Source organism: Rhinopithecus roxellana, chromosome 11 (genome assembly GCF_007565055.1).
Source record: "Rhinopithecus roxellana isolate Shanxi Qingling chromosome 11, ASM756505v1, whole genome shotgun sequence".
NCBI classification, from domain to species: domain Eukaryota; kingdom Metazoa; phylum Chordata; class Mammalia; order Primates; family Cercopithecidae; genus Rhinopithecus; species Rhinopithecus roxellana.
Genome location: NC_044559.1, coordinates 110754874 through 110764937, shown reverse-complemented (window position 1 = coordinate 110764937; position 10064 = coordinate 110754874). Strand labels below are relative to the sequence as shown.

General features: G+C 38.0%; 1 protein-coding gene across 4 annotated transcripts in view; it reads left to right on the top strand.

The window, feature by feature from the left end:
* The first annotated feature begins 7627 nt into the window (after nucleotides 1-7627).
* ARMC3 (armadillo repeat containing 3) overlaps nucleotides 7628-10064 on the top strand; it is a 123982-nt gene continuing 121545 nt past the window's right edge. The window contains exon 1 of one of the 4 annotated variants that reach the window (XM_010367561.2): nucleotides 7628-7717. The gene's annotated coding sequence lies outside the window, so the exon portion shown is untranslated. The remainder of the gene's footprint in view (nucleotides 7718-10064) is intronic. The other 3 variants (XM_010367557.2, XM_010367559.2, XM_010367560.2) reach the window with 3 other exon arrangements.

Genomic DNA, 10064 nt, shown 5'->3' with positions numbered 1-10064 from the left:
AAATGTACAATCACTCCAGAATTATTAACCTTCATAAACTCTATGAGAAACAACTTTGCCTGGTAGAATACACTATTTATTTACTGTTCCATTTGCTTTTAGTATTAGAGTTTCCATTCAAAACATGGTTTCCCAAAGTTAATTAGATCAGTTCATTTTCTCTGCCTGCTTCAGTGAGGTTATGTCACACATCTGTAACACAGTTAAGTTCTTTAATCACAGTCTGTTTTCCATCCTAGGCTCTTCCAATCCCCTGATTACTTTTTTAAAATTTGCATGCATTTAGGTTCACTTCTTATGCTGTAAAGTTCTATGGGTTTTAACAAAAGTATAGCCTCATGTATCTACAACTACAAGATCATATTATTTCAATCACCCTAAAAATTCCCCATTTCTCTATGCTTCCCCTAGTCAAATGCTCTTCCTGCTATAAAACTCTAGCAACCACTAGTCTGTTTTCATCCCTACAACTTTGCCGTTTTAAAAATGTAGCATGAATGGAGTCATAGAATTTTGTAGCCTCTTTGGTTTGGCCTTTTTCACTCAGCAAAGTCAATTTATGATGCATCAATTTTATTATGTAAATTAATAGCTCATTACTTTTATTGAGGAATAGTATTCAATTGTAAGAATATACCAGTTTGTTTATTCAATCCCCCTTGGCTGCTTCTAGTTTTTAGTAATTATAAATAAAGCTGTTATAAACTTTCATTTGCAGGTTGTTGTATGGATATATAATTTTGAATCCTTTTTTTAATTATACTTTAAGTTCTAGGGTATATGTGCACAACGTGCAAGTTTGTTACATAGGTATACATGTACCATGTTGGTTTGCTGCATCCATCAACTCATCATTTACATTAAGTATTTCTCCTAATGCTATCCCCACCCCCAGCCCCTCAACCCCTGACAGGCCCCAGTGTGTGATGTTCCCCTCCCTGTGTCCAAGTGTTCTCACTGTTCAACTCCCACCTATGAGTGAGTTTTCTGTTCTTGTGACAGTTTGCTGAGAATGATGGTTTCCAGCTTCAGCCATGTCCCCACAAAGGGCATGAACTCATCCTTTTTTATGGCTGCATAGTATTCCATGGTGTGTATGTACCACATTTTCTTAATCCAGTCTATCATTGATGGGCATTTGAGTTGGTTCCAAGTCTTTGTTGTGAATAGTGCCACAATAAACATATGTGTGCATGTATCTTTATAGTAGCATGATTTATAATCCTTTGGGCATATACCCAGTAACGGGATTGCCGGGTCAAATGGTATTTCTAGTTCTAGATCCTTGAGGAATCACCACACCGTCTTCCACAATGGTTGAACTAATTTACACTTCCACCAACAGTGTAAAAGCGTTCCTATTTCTCCACATCCTCCCCAGCATCTGTTGTTTCCTGACTTTTTAATGATCACCATTCTAAATGGTGTAAGATGGTATCTCATTGTGTTTTTCATTTGCATTTCTCTGATGACCAGTGATGATGAACATTTTTTCGTGTGTCTGTTGGCTGCATAAATGTCTTCTTTTGAGAAGTGACTGAATCCATTTTCAAATTAGCAATATCACAAATGAAAGTGGGACATCACTATAGATAATACAGATATTAAAAGAATAAGTTGAGGAAATACTATGAAGAAATTCATACCAATAAATTTGACAACTTATGTACACTGAACAAATTCCTCTAATTACATACACTACCAAAGCTCACTGAAGAAGAAATAGATAACCTGAATAGCTGTGTACCTACTAAAAATAAAATTCATAATTAAAAACCTTTCCACAGAAAAAATAAGATAGCTTCACTGATATATTCCACCAAATATTAAAGGGAGAAAACTTACCAATTCTACATAAACAATTCCAGAGAATTGAAGAAGAGGACATGCTTCCCAAATTATTTTCTGAGGCCAGCATTATCATGAAACCATGATCAAAGATATTATGAGAAAAGAAAGCTATAGACCAAAGTCCCTCATGAGTATAGATGCAAAGATCTTTAACTGAATATTACCAAATCAAATCCAGTTTTGTGTAAAATGGTAATGCATAATATCCAAGTGGGACTTTACCCAGGAATGCAAGGTTGGTTCAACATTTGAAAATAATTCCATGTAATATCAGCATGTTAACAGAGCAGAGAGGAAAAACCATATAATTATTAAAGTAGATGTTAGCAAACACAGTTGACAGATTTTAACTTAATTCACTACAGTAATTCACCAGCAAACAAGGATTGGAAGGAAATTTTCTTGACTTGATTAAGGGCACATTTTAAAAGCTTATATAGTTTATGGTAAATGCTGAATGCTTTCTCCCTAAGATCTGGCATGAGGCAAGATGTTCTTTTACACCACTTCTATTCAAAATTGTATTAAAGATTTTACCTTGAGCAACAGGGCAAGACAATTTTTTTTTTTCAAAAAGAAAGATAACCAGATTGGAAGAAAAATGTCTTTAATGGTAGATAACACGATCATCTACACAAAAAATCCTAATGAATCTACAAAAAATTTTCCTAGAATAAGTGAGCTTAACAAGATCACAGTAGACAAGATCAATATAAAAAATAAAATGTATTTCTTATACTAGAAATAACCATTTCAAAATTGAAATTTAAAAAATACTCTTTACAATACCATAAGAACTTACAAAAATACTCAGATGCAAGCTTTTAAAAATGTGTGAGACCTACACAAGAAGAAATAAATTTTAAAATACTCAAATAAATAAGGAGCTATACTATGTTAATAATTTGGAAAGCTCAAGATTATTAAGATGTCAATTCTTCCTGAATTTATCTATAGATTAAATGTAATTCTTATCAAAATTCCAGCAGATTTTCTGATGAAAATTAACAAGCTAATTTTGAAACATGTAGGAAAATGCAAAGGACATACAATGGCCAAAACAATTTGAAAAATAACAAATTTGTTCTTTTTGATAACTCCTGTTATTTGATTTAAAGGCTTTCTGTAAGCTACAATAAGCAAAAGGTGGTGATATTAGTGTGAGGACAGATATATTGATCAAGGAAGCAGAATAGATTCCAGTAATAGATCCACTTACAAAGGGCAAATTTATTCTTGACAAAGATGCCAAAGTAATTCAATACATACAGAATAGTGTTTTCTTCAAGTGGTACTAGAGCATTTGGACATTCATATGCAAAATTGTGATTCTTAAACCATCTCATATCATATACAGCAACTAATGTGACATGGATCATAGACCCAAATGTAAGAATCAAAACTGGAAGACTTCTAAAACAAAACATAAAAGGAAGTCTATTTTTTTCCCTTTGGACTCGGCAAAGATTTCTTAGGTAGGGCAAAAGTAAAATGAAATAAAACAAAACAAGACTAACCTTTGAAACAATGAATGAATTGGACTTTATCAAAACTGAAAGCGTCTGGTGTACATAAGACATTTTTTAAGAAACAAAAAGATAAGCCACACACTGTCAGAAAATATGTCCAAAATGTAGATCTGACAGATGACCTGTATCCAGGATACACAGGGAACTCTTACAACTCAAGAATACAAACAATCCAAATAAAAGTAGGAAAAATATTTGAACAGGTACTTCACAAAAGAAGGTACAGAAATGGCTAACAATCACATAGAATGAGATCATCATCACCAGTCATGAAGGAAATGCAAATTAAACCCAGAGGGAGATACCATTACACTCCCACTAAAATGGCTAAAATTAAAAGGACTGACAACATCAAGTGCTGTAGAGCATATGAAGCAATGGCCTCTCTCATTTTTGCTGGTGGGAATGCAAATACAGTATAATTCCTTTGGAAAGAAATTTGGCAGGTTGGTATAACGTTATACATACACATGGCATAAGACCCAGAAATTCCACTCCTGGGTATTTTTCCAAAAAGGAGAAACATGTTCACACAAAACCTTGTATATTTAACCACAATTATTTATAACAGTCCTAAACTGGAAAGTACCAGAATGCCCATCAATCAGCAAATGAATATTGTACATCTATGCAGTGCAATACCACTCAGCCATAAAGTGAGACAAGCTATGGATAAATGCAACACCATGGACAAATCTCCTAAACTATGCTAAATTAAAGAAGCCAGACACAAAAGGCAGCATATTGCATGGTTCTGTTTATAAGACATTCTGGAAAAGTCAGAATGATAGGGAGAGAAAACAGAGCAGTTGTTCCCAGGGAAGTTGGTTAGAGGGAGAGATTTGACTTCAAAGAGGCATAAGGGAAATTTGGGATGATGGAGATGGTCTCTGAAACTTCCCTGGGGTGATGGTTACACAACTGCAAACCCTTGTCCAAACCCATCCAACTGTATATGTTAAAATAAATATGACCCCCTGCCCAAATTTGACATACTCAGCAAAGACTAACTCTATAAAACAAGAATTAAAGCAGTAGTTTTAATTATTTAATAAAAACACATCACAACTTGTTATAACACTGTAATTTCAGGATGGGCTGGTATGATGTATTGGTGCAGAACATGGCTATAAAAGTCAAGCTGACTTTAGTTCAAGTCCTGTCTTTACCGTTTACTAGTAGAGTGACCTTCTGCTAATCACCCTGTACTTCATTCAGACCTCACAGGATTGTGGTGTGGATTTAATGGTGCGCTTTAACCACTTCATAATTGCCTGTCTCATAGTATTAAAAAAATTTAGTTACTTGAAAAACATAGTATTAAAAAAATTTAGTTACTTTAGAAACAGCCGAGGTGGGGAGACATACATGTAAACAAATAAATTACAATATCTTGTGAAAACAACAGAGCAAGCGTAAGGTACAGCTATAGCAACAAATGAGAAATGCTTCACTCTGTCTGAAAAAGCTAATAAAGACTTTTTGGAGGAAATGATGACTGAGTTAAAATTTGAAAGATGAATAAGTGGTTTTCAGGGTGATTAGGGGAGTGAAGGGCACAAAATGTCATGGTGTACTTGGAGAATGCTGAGCAGTTTGCTGTATTTTTGAACAATGACAGAAGCTATTGTAGTAGGAAGCAGTCAGAACAAGAAAAGATCTTGGGTGTCAATTTAAGAATCTTGTTGCATTTCATCATTTATGTGTTAGAGCTATTGAAGCCAGCAAGGACACAGACAAATTAAATTTGCATCTTAGAATGATTACTTTGATTGTCTTGGAGACGATGAATTGAAGCTAGGACAAGTCTAGAGGATGGAAGATGTGCCAGAAGGCTTGTTAGATGAACTCAGGTAAAGGACAGTGACTTTCTGTACTTGGGCTATGGGAATGGAAAGGTAAGAATAAATTCAAAAAACTTTTAGGGGAATCAAATAATTAACTGTATGAAAAGGGAAATAAGTCTAGGATGCCTGTCAGACTTGGTGGTCTCTTTGGGTAGAACACCTGTTGGTACCCCTAGATAATTGGAAGAACATGTCTATACTGGGAAAATGATGAGTTTAGGTGGGTAGTGTTGATGACTGACGTGCCTGTGGGTATCCAGGTGGAACTGTGTAGCAAGTAGAAGGATATATGGGTCTAGAGTTCAGTATCAGAGTCTGATGGGGAGCTACATATGTGGAATAGTTGAAGTCACAAATATAAATAAGATCACCTAGAAAAGCACATAGTGTGAAAAGAGAGCAAGGGACAGATCCCTCGGAAATTTCAACATTTAAGATTCTGTAAAAAAAAAACCACAACTGGGCATATGTGCCTGTAATCCCAGCTACTCAGGAGGCTGAGTCAGGAGGATTCCTTGAGGCCAGGAATTCAAGACAAGCCTGGGCAGCATAGAGAGACCCTGTTGTATAGAAAAGATATTAAATGATGGTCATAAAAGAAAGTAGAAGGAAGATCAAGAACAAGTAGTATCAAGGAAACTAAGAAAAGGGTTTCAAGAATGAGGTGTCATTGAGTGTTTTATACAGCAGCAATGTTAAGCAAGATGAGGACTAAGAAGCATCCAATGGATATGGATAGTTTTAGTGCTGGGACAAAAACAGGTCACTATAGTCTGAAGAGTGAATAGGAAGTTAAAAATGTGTAAGTATCTAATGCTGGCTACTTTTTTTGAAAAGTCATGACCAAGAAGAGAAAGCGAACAATAGAATAATGGTTAGAAGGAACAACAAGATCAAAGATATTTTATTTGTTTTTGCATTTTAGTTGAGGCATGGGAGAGGCTTCCACATAATTATATACTGACAGGAAAAATCATGGAAGACAGGGAGCAGCTGGAAGATACAGGTGTATATTATTCAAAGTCCAATCATATAACACTTGATGACGCTTATATTCTTGAAACTCCCTCCTTGGTTTCCTTGATACTACTTGGTCTTAATCCTTTTCCTACTTCCATGACCATTACTTAAGATCTTTTCTATACAGAAATCACAAAGGGTATTTGATCATGGAAAACTGAATACAAATAATTGTTATAAAGCTGTTTATCAGGCAACTTAAAGGGTGAGAAGAGAACATAAGATATATAAAAGTAGCAATTATAAGAAGCATCTATCATTCTCAGGACTGGGAGACCAACAGGGGCCGGTAGGAGATGGAATTTGCAAAGTCAAAGAGGAGAGGGAGAGACTTTTTGCTAAAAGCAATCAAAAAGTATTTTATGAAGATGGCATTTGAGCTGGGCGTAATTAAGTGGAAATGAAAGAATATTCCAGGTGTTGCACATGACCTGGAAAATAGAAGCTACTTTATAAGCATTTGTTGAAAAATGAAGTGATGAACAGATAAGCAAAAAAATCTAGAGAAAAGTGTGGAAAATTTTGGTAACAGTAAGTTTGGCTGGAGCTTGGGTGGTGGAGAGCATTTGAAAATGAGGTTGCACAGATGGAATAGAGATGGAGCAGACAGTCTTGAATTCCAGGCCAATGTGTTGAAAATTTATCTTAGGATGCCGCTGACATTTGATTAGGGAAGTGACAAGACTGGAACGATGATTTCTGGAAGGCCGATTTGCCTGTGATATATAGAAAGAACTGTAAGGAGAGAGGAACTCAAGTCATCAGCCAGAAGGCCAAAAAATGACGAGCTGGATTGAAGTGACAGTAAAGATATGAGAACGGGAACAAGCAGGAAACAAAATGTAAGCCGCCAAGAAGTGGCTGAAGTGATGACTGTGGTTGGGGGGCATGGGAGAACGAAGGGAAATTGAAGTTCCTTCTGAGTCAAGGCGATTGGAAGAATGGCAGGAAAAGGAAAGAAAGAGGAAGAGAATGGGCTTTGAAGGGCCATGAGAAGTTCTGTGGGAACGGATAGGACATCCTAGTGCAGGGAAACGTGGCAGTGCAGGTCTGCAGCTTAACGGAGCCTGGGCGGGAGTTGGCTAATGTGGGTTTCATCTGCACAGAGATTCTGGCTGACGCCTGTATTTGGAAGAATGCAATAGTGTTTGCATATTTGAACCTACAGCCAGTCCTTGGGCCAGAAGCCGAGGCTAAACTGCCTCCTGATTTACAGCTTCCACCCCCAGTTTCCATTCTCCCCTAAAGCACTGGATTCAGGTAATCGCGGACGCACTTGGCTCCTCCCGCACTGACCGCTGCCCTCGGAGGGACAATGGGTGCCCTCGCAGCCCCGTGCGTTCCCAGGGCTCAGGCGCGCAGGCGCGGCGAGGCGTCGCCTAGCAACGAGGCACAACAAGGGACTGGGGGTTCGCGCCCAGGGCGTCTGCTGGGTTTGCGGAGCAGCTACTCGGCGGGATCTCCCGGCAGGTAAAGTTAGCCCCTCAGGGTAGGGAGGCCCAAAGCCTCCTACCTGGGAAAACCTGGGAAAGGAGAAGATGCCACGTGGGCGCAGACTGCTGGGGTCAGTGAGGCAACACCTTGCTGGGCGTTGTTGGTTTCTGCCCGTGCCTGTAGGGTTAGACGGGGCTTGGGGTGGGTTTCGTAAGCATTCCACCATCTCCCATTCAACAGGTGACAAAACTGAGGCCCAAGAGGGGATCTGAGGTGAGATCAAGTCAGATTCCGTTACTTGACCATGAGCAACTCGGAAGTAGCCTCGATTTCTCGAGCCCTCCTCCTCTTTAAATATTCTGAAAGCAGAACTCATTAGAAAATATTTAAAATCATAGGCTGAACGTTCACGAGGAACAAATACAAAGGACCAATCAACTTGTGGAAAAAAAAAATGGCTCCAGTAGTCAAGAAGATGCATTTTTAGAGAATAGTTGTTTGCATATCCAATGCCCTGAAGTTTTCACACAGTTAATTTACTGCTAGAGATTTATCCTAAAGAAATAGTTGGGGATATGGATGAAAATTTTATGTCCAAGGACGTTCGTTGCAGCCCTGTCTATATTTGCAGAAAATTAGAAACAAATTTTAATAATCAGAGACTGGCTAGATAGCTAATGGATTTTAAAATATTTGAAATGGCATGTTATGCTAATCCACTGGAGATGACTGAAGCAATGAAGGGAAACTGAGACGTCACGAGTTTATTTGTTAATTTAAGAATTTAGTAGGAATATGAACCCAGGAAGGGAAGGTGAAAGTAGGGGATAGAAATTCAGGCAGAGATATTAAAATCGCTTTAGAAAAACACACAAAACCGGGCACGGTGGCTCATGCCTGTAACCCCAGCACTTTGGGAGGCTGAGGCAGGTGGATCGCCTGAAGTAAGGAGTTTGAGACCAACCTGGTCAATGTGGGGAAACCTGTCTCTACTGAAAATACAAAAATTAGCTGGGCGTGGTGGCGAGTGTCTGTAATCCTAGCTACTCAGGAGGCTGAAGCAGAAGAATCACCTAAACCTGGGAGGTGAAGGTTGCAGTGAGCTGAGATCAGGCCATTCTCCAGCCTGGGCAACAGAGTGAGACTCTGTCTCAAAAAAAAAAAAAAAAAAAAAAAAAAAAAAAAAAAGAAAAAGAAAAGAAATACTATTGATCTCTCTGAGCTTATCTTTAGGTGATTTTTATTTTATTTGTTGTGCCCTTGTTTTCCAAATTCTCCACAGTGAAATGTATTACCCTCATAAGGGTCATCTCCGTAGCTCATTGCCACTGGCCTCTGTCAGCTGTTCAGTCTCTCCTCCATTAACTATCATACCCAGTATGGTGATAAAACACATAGGCTTTTTTCTGGGGGGAGACAGAGTCTCGCTCTGTCACCCAGGCTGGAGTGCAATGGTGTGATCTCAGCTCATTGCAACCTCCGCCTCCCAGCCTCAAGTGTTTGTCCTACCTCAGCCTCCCCAGTAGCTGGGACTACAGGCACATGCCACTGCCACTCCAGGCTAATTTTTGAATTTTTAGTAGAGACAAGGTTTTGCCATGTTGTCCAGGCTGGTCTTGAACTCCTGACCTCAAGTGATCCACTCGCCTCAGCCTCCCAAAGTGCTGGGATTACAGGAGTGAGCCACCATGCCGGGTCATGATAAAGCAACTTCATTCTCTAGCTTAGGAGACACTCTATCATTGCAATACTGTCTGTGTAAGCTCTTCTAACCTCTGCACTATGCAATTGCTCAAAAACACTATCCTGAAGTAGGAAAAATTAGTTCCTATATGAAAATCAGATGATTTAAAACAACTTTATGCAGGTGTAATTTAATTGCTTCCTGAATATTATTCATAAGCAATTCTTTTATAAATCAAAGGCTGCTCTGTCTTGGAACTGGTTATAGAGTGCTATAAACTCTTTTTTTTTCCCTAGAGATTAATTGTAGGATAGATTCTCATTTGCCCAGAATAGTTTCTGCATGTCTGCCTGAAATATTATAGGCACAAGGTCTAGGGCCTGTTCACTTTTCAAGCACCTAAGGAAGATGTTTGAGATTTGGAAAAAAATGCTTATATTGGCTCTCAAATATGAAAAGAGAACTGAAAAATTAGTGTTAATTAAATGTTTTATTAATATAAATGTTTTATTACATTTGAAAACAATTTTCTCATTTTACAAGAATTTCCAGGTGTATGTACTGTTTGCTGAGTAATTTCAAATACAAATTTCAAAAGTTTTTATGATGCAAATGACATTTAATGGGCGATGCAGGCACATTTTAACATTTTAATATATTGGCTATAGTGTGAATAAGCTTGCACAGATCCTCAAAAGT